The 13,714-nt window shown below is 36.9% G+C and overlaps 1 protein-coding gene across 2 annotated transcripts in view; it reads left to right on the top strand.

Moving 5' to 3' along the window:
- SOCS6 (suppressor of cytokine signaling 6) overlaps nucleotides 1–13,714 on the top strand; it is a 30,261-nt gene that overhangs the window by 1,296 nt on the left and 15,251 nt on the right. The gene's annotated exons all lie outside the window — the stretch shown is intronic.

Genomic DNA, 13,714 nt, shown 5'->3' with positions numbered 1-13,714 from the left:
TCTTTAGTCTTTTCTCCCCATGTTTTCAAAATCATGTTATTTTGGAATGCATTTTTTTTCCTGCGGAGTTGGTTACTCCATTAAAGAGAGTTGGTTGCAGAATGCGCTTCAGTCAGGGAAACCTTCTCTTCCAGTCACTAAATTCTTATGCCCTTTCACCATCAGGTCCCAAGCCCTCTTTCCTACCTGCCAGGAATGTTCACACTGTGTCCAGCCTCTTAATACACCTGTAGTTAAAAAATGCCTGCTGCAGGCCTGCTGTCTTAGAGAGCTGCTGTCTGCACAAGAGCTTGAGGAATAATGCGTCTGCATTTCTGCTCTGGGTGGAAAAAATAGCGCTGTTTTTTTTTTTGTTTGTTTTGTTTTTTCATGTTAATAAACACATCCTTCGATTGTGGAAAATATGGAAGCTTCAGTATAGTTATGAAATAAATTACTTAGCTTGGCTGGAAGACTTTAAACCACTGGAGAATGTGTAGCTTTTTGGAGTCTTCTGCAGTAAGACAATAATCATAACTCACAGTTTTCTGTGTAACTTGTGAAAATGCTTATTTTCATGAAACGTTAAGCAGTACTTGAATAGAGTCTTCACTTCCTATTACATATTTCTTGGTTTTGTGTCATTAGAGTGTGTTTGGACCTGGGCTTTTACACCTGTTCTATATTTAGTCAAGCACATATTCCCTATATCCTGAGTTTTGAGACTTAAGTAGATATTTTTTAAAGTGAAAATTCAATGAAATTAAGCTTTAATGCTTAAAAGCATGACAGGTCTCAGTGTAGTGTTATATAGAGATACCTGCATTTGCTAACTCCCTGGGAAGCTGCAAGGCTATGGAGTAGTAAGGAAGAAGCACTGTGGGGCTTCCAGAGCTTTTGTGAGTGTCTCTTCATTGCACCGCATATGTGCGGCGTCAAAGTGGATGGATTCAGGAGACGCGATGGATAATCCTAAACTTCCTGAGAACTTGACATACTGAAATCTAAAAATGATGTACATAAACTTATACTGTGCTGTTTGGTTTTTTTGACCCTAAGTTGTGAAGGTCAGTGAAACACAGTGGATAACTCTTAGAGACGGACAGTTTGAAGAAGTAATAACTTGGTCCACATTGTTCTGCAAGTAGATTACACCTCCTGACTCTCCTTAGTGCAGTGAAGTGCTGGAGTGAGAGAGTGAACTCTTAAGAGTTTTTCTTAGGAAGCAAGTTAATTCTTTCTACTCTTTCTTATGAAATCTTCCATAGTCATACAGTAACTTGAACATAAATATTTGAAAGACTTCATCTAGTAGCGTTGCCCTGAGTTTACTACATATTTGTTATGCCATTGCTGGCAAAACTGAGGCCACAGTCCAGGATAATCCCTTGAGTGCCTTATTTGCTGTTGCTTTACTGCCCTCCTGGGCCTACACAGCACTACTTTGGTAGTGTTTGGGTAGTATAAGGTGTTTAGGCAGGTGACTGATAACGTAAAGTAGATAGAAAGGAGGCCGTTCTCTTCTGGTGTGTGTCTCAGAGTTTTGTTGATAGTGCTTTAATGTGTGTTAGCAACAAATTAGAGAGGGTAGCTCAAGTGGTTGTGATGCTCCAAGGAGGAGAATAATATACAGGTAGTATAAAAATAGGTGTAATCTAATTTAGGAATGCAAATGCTAAAATGTATTGAATATAAGTTGAACAGGATTGTGATTGAAAAGCGGAATAGAGGTTTCCTATGCAACTTAACTGTATATTTTGTAGTGTAAAGTATTAAACTGAAAAGAAATACAGAACTTTGAGTTTCCTCTCTTTTAGCTTTTTTTTTTTCCTTTTAAAGAGAAAAAACAGTATTTGGTAATGTTCCACATCCTTATGTTTGTGCCAAAATTTAATTTCATTCCATTTTAGTGTACGCTTATTTTCTGGGAATACATATTCAGAAGACAATAAACGTACTTGATGAAAAGCTCCCAAGTTCTTGCAGCCTCTGTCCCAGTGCCTCCAGATAAATTTGTAGTAGTAGACAAGGAAGTATCCTTTTAAAAAAAAAAAAAAAAAGTCCTGAAAATTTTCCTTGACAGTTTCTGATGGCAAGTTACATACAGCAGTATGTACTGTTAGAAAACAAGAAGATTGTGCTTGTAATGGGATATTTATTGTCCGTCTTTAAAAAGCATCTTCATTCTACTCAAATATGCTTCTGATACAGCAGAGGATAAAGATTCATGACACATAGTAGATTCCTTCTTTTATTGTCATTTTTGCTTTTTCCTCTAGAAATTTTTTATTTCTGAATTACAGCTTAGTACTGCATAAGTTGGATAAATTTCTGTGTTAAAAATAGTTACACTAGTTTTGAAACAAACATTTAAAAAGTCATATTTTTGGGGTTTTTATTGCAGTAGGTTTTTTTTTTTTTTCCCCACTGTTTCTGAATGATCTTAAGCTATTGAAACAAAAACATGTCACCTACTTCAGCCTCTCCTGGTGGTTAAAACCAAAACAAGCTGGCCTTGAATTATTGCCCTGAATGTAAATGTAAAGCTGAATGTATGTAAAGTGTTGTCTGATACATCAAAAATATAAAGAAGGCTACACAAACTTTGCTAAAATCTACACAGACTGAATTTGAGAAGGCAACATGATGCAGAATCGGACTTAGTCTGCTTATTGTAAGAATTAAAACTTCAGATCAAAGCATTAGAAATTTATCTCTCTGATTTCTTAAGCTCGTTTAAGTAGAATTTGCTCCAAACTTTTGTTTTAACCAGTTTTCATGGTCTTCTGACTCCTGCTTTTGTCACGTACAGACATGCAAACAATAAGCATCAGCAACTCCAGATAATTTCAGCAAGTTTTGAGGTGTATGGCTTTGCAGATATGACTGCTGTTCATTAAAGTCTGTAACTTGGATTTAAGGACCCATCTTTTATTTAAAAAAAAATTAATTAAACAATTGTCTGTCAGGAAATTTTAGTCTAGAAAATATTAAGATAAAATACTCTGGAAATTATCAGGCCTTTTCTGTGTCCTTAAACCATTCACATAATACTTAGGACTCTGAGGAACTCAGTTGGCTTCACTTATGACAAGGATGTAAGCCACATGTTACCTTAAAAATTGTTCCTTAGTTCCTACCTCACCAAGAAAACTATGCAAGTTAAATATAAGTCTTTATTTGTTTAACATGTAGGGAAATACATTGGCTGACTTGTTCGCCTCTGACTTTAAAACTCCATTGAAGGAATATGAAAAAAAATCTCCTTGCTTGCAGGTAACCCCAGTCTAAGGGTGCCGTATATAGGCATTTCTGTCCAGGCGCTGCTCTCCAAACATTGCTTCCTATTGTGTGTATATAGAGTGCATAGAGCACGAAAGGCTTCCGGTCTTCTGTGAAACATTCTTTTCTTTTGTAATCTGCCAAGTGCGGTAGGTTCGCAGTTTTAAAAAAATCTCAGGTTTGTAAAGTATGTGGGTTTTTTGTTATAAACACCAAATAATTTTGCTGTAAACTGCTGTGAAACAGTTTTGGATGAGAGCCATTTTCTCTGTCGGTGAAGGTATGAATGGTAGTGGTTTTTTTCAGCATTTGTTAAGTGGTCTCTAGTTAAAAAATTTAAACAATGAAAATGATCCTATGCGTATTGTTAGATAAATCATATGGATATGTGGTATTTTGCTTCCTATTGCAATGTATAATCAGCAACTATGTTTGTATTATTTAACTTGCGTGGTATATGATACTGATCTGTAAGGGGACTTGTGTAAGGTTTTGATGGTCTCTAGTTAATATGGTGAAAATGCAGCTAGCAGATTAATTAATAATTTTAGGATTTGAGACTGTAGGCTAAATACCTTTGGTGTTGTTCCACAAGGATATTCTATATTCCTTAAAATAATACATAGAGTGCTACTCCTGAAGACAAAATCGTTGGAAATGAAGTTCCAGTCAGGCTTGGTTTTACAGCGTGCGATCTCCGTTTTTCTTGAGTAGTTTTATTCTTAATTAATCTTGACGCTCTCTGGTAAATGTGCTAAAACAGCAGTTTGTAGGAGTCTTGAGTAGGTGATTGTTTTTCCTTCTGTAAAGCAGTCTGCATTCCTCAAATAGGTTGAGAACAAATTAGTAGGCTACTCCAAATGTTTCCGAAGCATGTTTATTTGATCCCAAGACGTCTCTGATACAGTGGTCAAGCTTGCTTTCTTTTCTTGTTCCTCCTGATTTAGGGAATCCTGTCTCTCCTGACTTTTCCTCAGTAAGTACTACAAGACTGGGCAGTTACAAGCTGTGTTTTTGGCATCAGTAATGGTTTTAATACCCTTGGAATCCCTTTTAGTTGGTAATCGGGTATCAGATTAGGAGGTTTAATAATTGAAATAGAGAAATGAAGACAAATGGCATCAGGGCAAAGGTTTTGGATTACAGAACGTGTGTGCCTTCTAGGATGAGATTTGTGGAAGCTGCACTCCAAAAACAGGGTAGGCAGCTTTTCAGGCTGACACTCTTCGTTCAGGAGCTGGTGGGAACTGGGCGAGTAAGGAATTCTCGCCGGATTCACTGAACAGAAGCTGTTTGTGCAGGCATACTGGTTTGGGTGAAACCTGCACTGGGGAAGCTTTCCAGGCTGGAATTTTGGTCAGCCCGAGGAGACTGACTCCAGAATAGTTGGTTTGTGCATTCAGAGGTACGAGTCGCTACATTATGTGTAAGATCTTAAGTCTGGGTCTGTGTAAGGTAGGTGCCTGGTGGCTTTTTTTTTTTTTCCTCCTTCCCCTCCCTATTCTCTCTTCAGTGCAAAACAGAGGCAAGACCAATGCTAATCCAATGCTCTCTCACTGACTTTTTTCCTCTTACTGGCTTTTGAAAGGGAGACTGCTGTTGGTTAGTAGTAAGCAATGTTGAGAAGTAATAAAAGATTAGCCATGGGCCTTTGGCATGATTTTGTGCAAAAAATCTGGTTACTTGGGAGAATACTTCGATGTAAATATTTCACAGTTCCTTACTGAAAGGATAAAAGAGACTGTGCTGACCAATGCACTAGTCTTATTTGCAGTCTAATCCAGTGATGACTGAAAGAAGACGGTGAAGGGAAGTTGTTACATCAGTACTGACTCAGATGTCCTGTATATTACAAAAAGAAGTGCTTTTTAGAATCTCCAATGTTTAAAATGTTGTTTGACATGGAAAACAGGAACAGAAATTCTGTGTGTCAGCATTGAAAAGTATGTGTCTGTTCTCATTTTTTTTTTTTTAAATTTGGCTAACGCATTGTTTTATTTTATTTATAGCATGTGTAAGTTTAAATGTATGTCAGAGAGAACAGGAGAAAAACCAGTCTGTGTGCATATACATGACTCTCTATTTTTTTCATGCTTGAACTTTCAAGCTTAGCTAGCTTTTGCAGCTGGGCTTTTATACTCCTGGCTCTGCAGAAATTTGACCTTGCTCTGGAGATACTATCTTAAGGGCTTTGAGTTTGTGTAAATCTCGTAGAGCATATTACTTCATATAGACAGTGAAAACTTCATCTTTGATCTTGTGTGCGAGAATTTATACACCGATGTGAAGTTCTCAGTGTAAGGCCCCTGTTTTTCATGTGCAAGCTAAACATAATGTACAATGAGCAGTCCCATTGTTTCAAATGACTGCTCACAGTTAATTAATCTTTGCTGGGCAGGGACTGAATATTAGCAAAATCATATTATTTAGGGCTGTGTGGAAAATTATTTTCTGCTTCAGTGGAACATTTTTTTTGGTGGTGGTTGTTTTTTTTAAATCTATAGCAAACCCCAAACCTGAAAGTCTTCCAGCGTGCATCAGGACAAAAAAGTGTCTGTCTAAAAACTTTAAATAAAGTATTCTCCATCAGATTCACGGGTTGGGGTAGTGAAACATTTCTGTCTGCAGGTGATTAAAGTGTAGGAGTAGGAGGAAAAAAAGAAGTTCCTGATCTTAATCATGAATAATTAAGAGTCTCTCTAGTTTTGACCCAAAATTAGAAAATTTGCATCTAGAGTAAGCTTTGTCAGAACTGGTATAGTCCTGTAAAAAGATTTTATCCTGACCGATCAGGACTTCATTAAAAAGATAGCTAAGCAGCTTTGCTGGTGCAGTCAAAATTCTGTTCCCATTCTGGCCAGTGCGCTACTTCTGCAGTGTTAACATACGTGCCTTCTTAAAAGCACTGCTTGCACTTAAAAGAACTGTCAATTCAGAAAACCTATTTAATGTTTCACCTCCTATTTTAAGGGAAACAAAATGATAAAGTAACTCTGTGAGATTAGACAGAGATAATAGCCTCTGTACAGGTGTGTTTTCCCTGTGTATTTGACAGTACTTTGAGCACAGCCATGTCTCCTGTTTACCATATACGGGTAGGCTCTAAACCATAAAGAAGATAATTAGTTTACTGTTTGTTCTTATTGGGCCTCCTGCTAGTGAAAAAGGGGAAGGGAAGTACTTTAAATAAGGTGTGTTTTACATTCTCACTTTCCCAAATGCAGAGCTTGGGTTACTCTCTGCAGTGGGTCCTACGACCTTGGAGGAGCAGCCAGGCCAAGCACATGGGGGGCCAGTGGCCGCACACTGGGTGCCAATTCTGCTTGCCTGGTCCAGGTTCTGCTGCTGGAGTGTGTTCCAGGGGTGGCTACTTGATTACAAGAGGTATTCTGTGGAAGAAGCTTTCCTTTGGGCTGAAGATCCCTTAATCTTTAAACAGAAAGAAGGAAGTCCTCTTTTATTTTTTTTTTATTTTTTCTTGCTTGTTGTGTTGTGCTGGCTTGTCTGTAAAATAAACCCTACTTTCTGTTTCATTGATTGGATCTGTTTTACTAGCCAAGAAAGACTGATCTTCGGTAGCTGATAACTGTTTGACATTCCATGTATAAAATTGGTTGAATTTGAGGTTGACAGTGATCCTAACCTAATCTTCCTGTGTGTGCTTTGATACAGGTACCAACTTTCTTTAAGTGAAAAATACTCACTTAAAAGAATCATGACAGTTTAGAAGGGTGATTTTCAAACGTCTGATTCTTAAGGATTTATCCCCTCAGAAAGCCTTAAAACTGCCTCAACTTTGTTTAGCAGTTGACAGGCTAGCTTATGAATCATGTAGAGTCCAAGGGAGGAAATAAAATGCTGGAGATACTGGAAATAGAATATATTAAAATAAGGATTGCAGTAAAAATAATTTGGAGTCATAGTAGTAGAAAAGAGAACAGAATTATGAGCCTTCTTCAATGTTGTTTTTGCATGCTGTGCTCCTAAGAAACCTGACCCTTCTGTAGCTGTCTCGTATGAAATGCATTTTCTGATTCTGAAGATTGTGAAACTGATTTCAGAATCAGTAGTGAAGCTTTAAATATTGTAGTATTATTTTACGTAGGTATTGGTTCATCAAGTTGAACATGTGAGTAGCTCTGCTAAAATAATCTTTCAGTGCTTAGAGGTTTAGAAGAGTGAGTGAAACTTCTACCCATGTGCTCCTCCCTCCCTGCCAGCCCCTCCAAATTTGATTGTATTTAGAGGAGCTTACAATAACAGCTGGAATACTTACAAATGAAGATCCAGTCAATGGGGAGCTTGTGTGCTTATCAAATATTATCAAAGCTGGTAGTTTTATGATAAGCACTTTTTTAACTACAAATAATGGGGGAATAAACTTTTCAAACAAAAGGAATACTTGGATTTTTTTTTTTTTGTTCGGATTAATTGTTGAAAGTCAACTTAAATTCTGTCTTGTATTCCTCAGAAGTGATTTTTTTCTCATTTCAGAATATACGAAGTAAATCCAGCCTATTGAGTCACTTTCCATTAGTTTTTTAGAAAATTGGATTAAAATGATTTTTTTTTAACTTTGCAGATTAAGTTACTTCTGAGTTGTACTAACTTTTGACTGCCAGTATTTGAAAGACTTTCAGTGTTTTATTACTTTGTCTCTTTAGAAACGAAGTTGTTTTATGTAGTAGTAATGGGAAAAGGTATGCTTTCTTCATCAGTATGAGGTACTAAGTCACTTGAAGTTTTAATTTTTATTTCAGGAAAAAAAAAGTTTGGTTTAAAAAAGACAAAAAGTGTTTTTCAAACCTCCTTTTAGAATGCTTACTGCTAATGTTATGATTTCAATATATCCAACAAGATTGTGTAAGGTACTTAAGCGCCGTGGAACATGTTTGCTTTTCTGGGTGACATGGTTCTTTGAGGCTTAAACTATAGGTGCTTAGTGGCACGATGAAGATGGAGTTACAAATCTATTTGGTAACTATGATAAAGCCTTCCTACTATCAGGAAGAAAGAGAGAGTATATTCACGTGTAAAGAAATTAAGAAAGTTTTTCCAATAACATTATTTATGCAAACTTTTTGCCTTGGATTAAGTTTTCCCTTTTACTAAGTACAATCAGAGCCTAGACTAAACCATTATTAATCTCAGTTGAATTCTATCTCGCTAAATAGCATAGGTGTTCCAGAATAGAAATGAGATAAAACCATAACTGTGTCATAGTGGGTTCCTTACACTTGATGTATTAAGTGCTCTTTTGCCTATAAAATGGATTCCCAAGTGTGTGTGAGTGAAGTATATCGTTGTCACTGTTACTTATTGGGGACCATGTAATAGGTGGCTATTGGGCCTAGCATCCATGTGATGGACAAAATTTGTCTGCAATCCAATATGAAATTAAATATAAAAGTATATAGCTAAAAATTTCCTTGTCATTTGCACGTACAGGTTTAACAGAGTGCAAGCAGTACAGGCTACGTTTCCCAGTGATGTAAAGTACAGGATGTAACAACTCGGTAGCTAGAGCCCTCATTCAGAATGTAAGATAGCCAAGTTAATTCTCCACTTCTACCCTTTCTGTATGAGGACTGCCCTGGCTGCTCTGGTACAAAAAAAAAAAAATTCTATTCCTTTGTTTAAACTACAGAAAATTAACAGAGCTCAAAAAGAAAGGGCAAGAGATGGTATGTTTTCTCATCCTAGCAGAGTAAGAATTTGTAGCTTGAGTTCCCTTGGTGCAAGCTCCTTATGTGATGCAGAGGGTTACTATGATTTTTCACACTTTTCACAATGTCCAGAAAAAGAAGTCGTTGCCACTTTTATTCAGCATGATTCTATGAGGTGATGGTGGACAGTTTTAGAACATGCCTAAGGAGGTAAGGTGAAGGTGTAGCCATGAGGTAGGCATTGATACAGTTCTGTTAACACTAAGTACTTCTGCTTTTTTTATACAAAAATAAGGCTAACAGCTGCTAAGGAGTTTTTAATAAAAAAAAAAAATCCTTCTGAAATTTTGGTACCTCCTAGATTAAGCAGCTGTGTGTATGTGAAGGGGAGAAAGGTTTTGATGAACAGCATTTTGAGTGTAGGGTCCTCATGTCTGTGGAGACTTAAGGAACCTGACTCTCCTAGTATGCTCCGAGTACTTACAACTCCTGTTGATTTTTGGAGGAGCTGCTTATGCTTAGGTACTGAAGAAAACTAATCTGAACTTTGACAAAAATCAGATGTTTTATCCCTATTCTAGGTAAGACTGGTTGTAGTTCTGATCTTTGCAGTTTGTCAAAATGTACTTTGCTTTGAATTGTATTTTTGGAAAGCACGCCATCAGCCTCAGATCTGTTGTGTCGCAAGCAGAATGTGGTAGTGGTTGTGAGAATATTCCATGGCTCATTGGAGGCACTGGTTTAGCAGACTCAAGGGTGTTTGTCATCGAAAGCTTAAACTTTGGGCAGAAATACCGTTGGCGTATCTGTTAGTCTGAATTTACTTTCTTTGCAGGTTGCACTTTCATTATTGGTTTAGAACTAACCTTGAATGGTGTTTGGGTGTTCTGTTTTTGGAGGGCAGTTGGTTTTAGGTTTTAGGTTTTGGGTCCTCTGTATCTTTAAATATCTTGCTCTTTTGGTTGTTTTTGTTTGATTGGTTTGTTTTTGTTTGGTTGGTTTTTGTTTGTTTTATGTTGTTTTATTTGTTTGTTCCCTTCTCTCCCTGGAACTTCTTAACTCCTTTAGATATATACCAATGATGGATCTTCTGCTCGTCATCTGGCTACCTGATACTTCTTTGTACTGTAAGATGGGTGATTCATTCACTTACTGCTTTGATAAACGAAGCAGTTGGTCTGAAAACACTTTGTAAAATATCTGCTGAATTGTAAAGTTTTAGAGAAAATCAGGAAGTTGAATCATGACTAAATAGGGGACAGTGATAGAAGGTAGCATGAAAGGTTGGGTATGTCTCCACAGGATGATGAAACCCAAGGTCTTGTGTTTGGCTTATCCCCCATTGTCAGCAAATTCCTGAAAGGGCCCACAAGCTTTAACTGGTCTCCTTCAGTGGGTGGCAATTTGCTGTTGCAGTCAACTGCTGGAGTCACACTTATTTGGTTCTGTTGCCATCCTATACTTACATGGAGAGATGGGGAAGATTTCCGATTTAAGTAGATATTTACTCAAAACCCCAAGAAGTCAACCACCCCCCTCCCCCCATCACTCCATGTTATGAAAATTAAGAATTCAGGTTTCAGAATTAAATTACCTTAATTTGGCCTGATGGTGCATATTATTCAGCTTATGAATCCACTTAAAAAAGTGTAAATTGAGTTCTCCATGTTCTGGCTCATGAAGTGTTGAATAGAGCATTGAGTGCCTGTGTGTTAACATTTAAGTGTCAGATACAGACACAGCAAAAGTTTCCTTAATGAAGCTGATAATTCTGTCTGTGAGCTCTGGAATTTGCCATTTAATTAGTATACTCTAAGTAAATGATGGGACCATACATTTTAAAGGGTGGTGAAGAGTAGAATTAATGTAAACATTTTTGTCCCGTATGTGATGCAAGAAAGAGAAGAGAATTGCTCAGGCAGCTCTTCTGGCTTTTCTCAACTTTTGAGTTCTTGAACTTTGAACCTTAATGAAATTATCTACTATGTTTCCTACATAAATAGTTCAGATAAAGGATATAAAATGATTTTTCTCAGTATGCTGTCATTCAAGAGGGAAAACACAAAAGGATTTTCCTCATTGAGAGAAGTTGTCTATGATTATTTTAGTGATTATATTTTAAATTTTCAAGAAAGTAAAATTGCTAGTGAAGCTTACTTATCACTTTGGGAATAAGGATTCTCAAATTTTGAATTAATATGATACATAGAAAATGTTTTTAATTTTCAAATTTTTTTGCTGGTGACTTCTTACCACACTGATATAAAAAGTATCACCTAAGCCATTAGCTTTTTAACTGCTGATCAAAAATTAAAAACAAATCACAGTAAGAAACCACTTTTGCTTCTCATGAACATAGGCGATATCTTGGTGGTTGGAGGTAAATATTTTCTCTGTTACAATGAAACAGTTTAGTGAAACGTGTCTCTGAGGAATGGAGTTGTTTCATGCCACTTCAGTCCTTGGTTTTGGAGATACTTTTGAGCTCCAGAGAAAGCTTTTCCTGTATTTAGCAATGTCCACTGGATTTTTTTATATATAAGAATATATGCATTTTTGCTATGGCTGCTCCCTCAGTTGTGACACCACCTATCTGCTTATTTGATAGAACTTAATTGGGAAGCCCTGGAGGGTCTGCAGGACATACAGACAGAAACAGCTTGTCTTGGTCGATCTTTGTTTCTATAGGAAGTAATGCTAAAACAAACTATAGTCTTTGAATTTGAGTTTAAGTCTGAACTTCTGAGAAGTGACTAGGGAACTTGGTTTCTTGAGTAGTAGCCTGTATTTTATGTGAGATACTATATTACAGTATTCTATCTAGTTGTTATTATTTCAAGGATTGGAAAGTCCTTGATTGACTAAAAGTAATTATTATTTAAATGTAGCCAGTGCCTTTTCATCCGAGGTACTTCATATTTCACTGAACATCTATTTCTCTTTCAGTGTCTTTATACTGAATGGGTGCGTATACTTTCATATTATATGTATGTTATGTTTGTGTTAATTGTGTGCATTTGTAGTAAAACAATAGGTTATTACACTTTGGAAAAATGTCACTGTGTTTAATAAAAAATTGAATGAATGAAATCTATGTGAATTTCACAAAACTGGGATTTCTTTCATGTTGCACACCTGGGGAATGAGGACAATATCAGTTGTCAGTGTTTGTATTCTGTCAGAATTTTCCACTATTAGAAACTGAAGGTACTAACTGATTTAATGTGCATAAAAAAGCAAAGACATGGAAGTAGGAGTCTCTGCGGGTTCAAAACTTATTAAATCTTTGAATTGTACGGCAACCGAATGCCTTGATATGAGGCAGGTATTATGCAGTATTGACATTAAACCTTTTTGTTTCGTCTTGAGGAGAGTGGTGGGATTTTTGTGGTGTCGGTGTAGAAAATACATGGTATTTCTCTCTCTGGTAAATTAGTGAAAAAAGATCCAGAGGCCAGTCCCTTCCTCTCTGTGATTCTGAGGAATGTCCTTATTAACTGCTTCTTCCATCTTGGCGTGCTTGGAGATTTCTCTCCATGTGCGAGCACTGTACAGATGCTGTGGGAAAGATCTTTCCGCTTGTATTTGCCTTTAATCAAGGCACTGTCCTTTCTTTCCCCTCAGACCATAAATGGGTCCACTTAATCCTTCCATTTATGTAGAGGGTTAACTTGCATTATAAAGGATTGCTGAGAGGATAGAGTGTTATCTTCTAATGAAAGAAAGCTTTTATTGTTATTGAAAATGGCATGGCAGAGGTGATGGGGGATGATAGCTGCAAAGAACTCAGAGATCCTACCTGGTCATACGTATTTAAAGGGTAATTCAGCCCCAGTCAGAAACTAACCTAGCTGAGGTTAATTTGAAGCTAGGGGTGCAGCCATCATCAGTCGAGAGATCCAGGGCAGAATGGTAGGTACAAGAGCAGTGTAAGACTGCTGTGTATTGCCATTCATGCAGACCTTCTAGAGAAGCTGAAAAATAGGAAACTGAATCTTACTGCAAGCATAGGTCCTTCAATTATAGACCATGAACATGCTTGATATGTTGGAAAAACGGAATCTCCTCTATAGTGAATTTTCAAGCCAGTCTCTATTTTAAAAACTTGTTTCAGCTGCTTTTTTTGTCAGCTTCTATATGTGTTAGACAAATCTGCATGGAATATATTTATCTTCTGGAGTTTAACATTTCTTTTGTTACTAGTGGAATAGATTAGATAACTACATTTGGATTATTGCTTGAATAAGAGCATGTGCTTAAGTAATAAGTTGTTGTGGTATTTTTACAAAAGTGGTGGTTTTTTTCTTCTCTGGACATTTTTAAAGTAATTGTACTACCTTGAAGTAATTTCTACAGATTTCCTCCCACCCCCCCCCATTTTTGCATATCCTTGATACCAGGTGAATGTTATTAGTAGGAACAAAGGCCAATTATGTGTGTTTCTGGTTGTCTGTCAGATAAGCATAAATGGAAGTGGGAAGGTGAGCAGTTTACAACTTGCTGGTCAAGATACCATTTTTTTACAAATATGTGTTAGGAAGCCACCTGTTGGCTAGGTACTGTGTCCAGTGAACTGTTTAAAATAAAAGTTAAATCTAACTTTAATTTTTCTATGAATGTGACTTTATAGCTCTCCTGATGCATTGCTTAGGTTTTTCGTTTCTGCTCTTCAAGAAAGAATATCCCATGTCGCACCTTAAGGAAAGCATAATTATCATTATCGGTCATACTTGTTGCTTGGTGCTACAGTGTGTAAATGCTAGTTCCTCTCTTTGCATTTTCACATC

Source organism: Chroicocephalus ridibundus, chromosome 2 (genome assembly GCF_963924245.1).
Source record: "Chroicocephalus ridibundus chromosome 2, bChrRid1.1, whole genome shotgun sequence".
Taxonomy (NCBI): Eukaryota; Metazoa; Chordata; class Aves; order Charadriiformes; family Laridae; genus Chroicocephalus; species Chroicocephalus ridibundus.
Note: the sequence above shows the minus strand (reverse complement) of the source record. Positions and strands in the feature narration are given on the sequence as shown.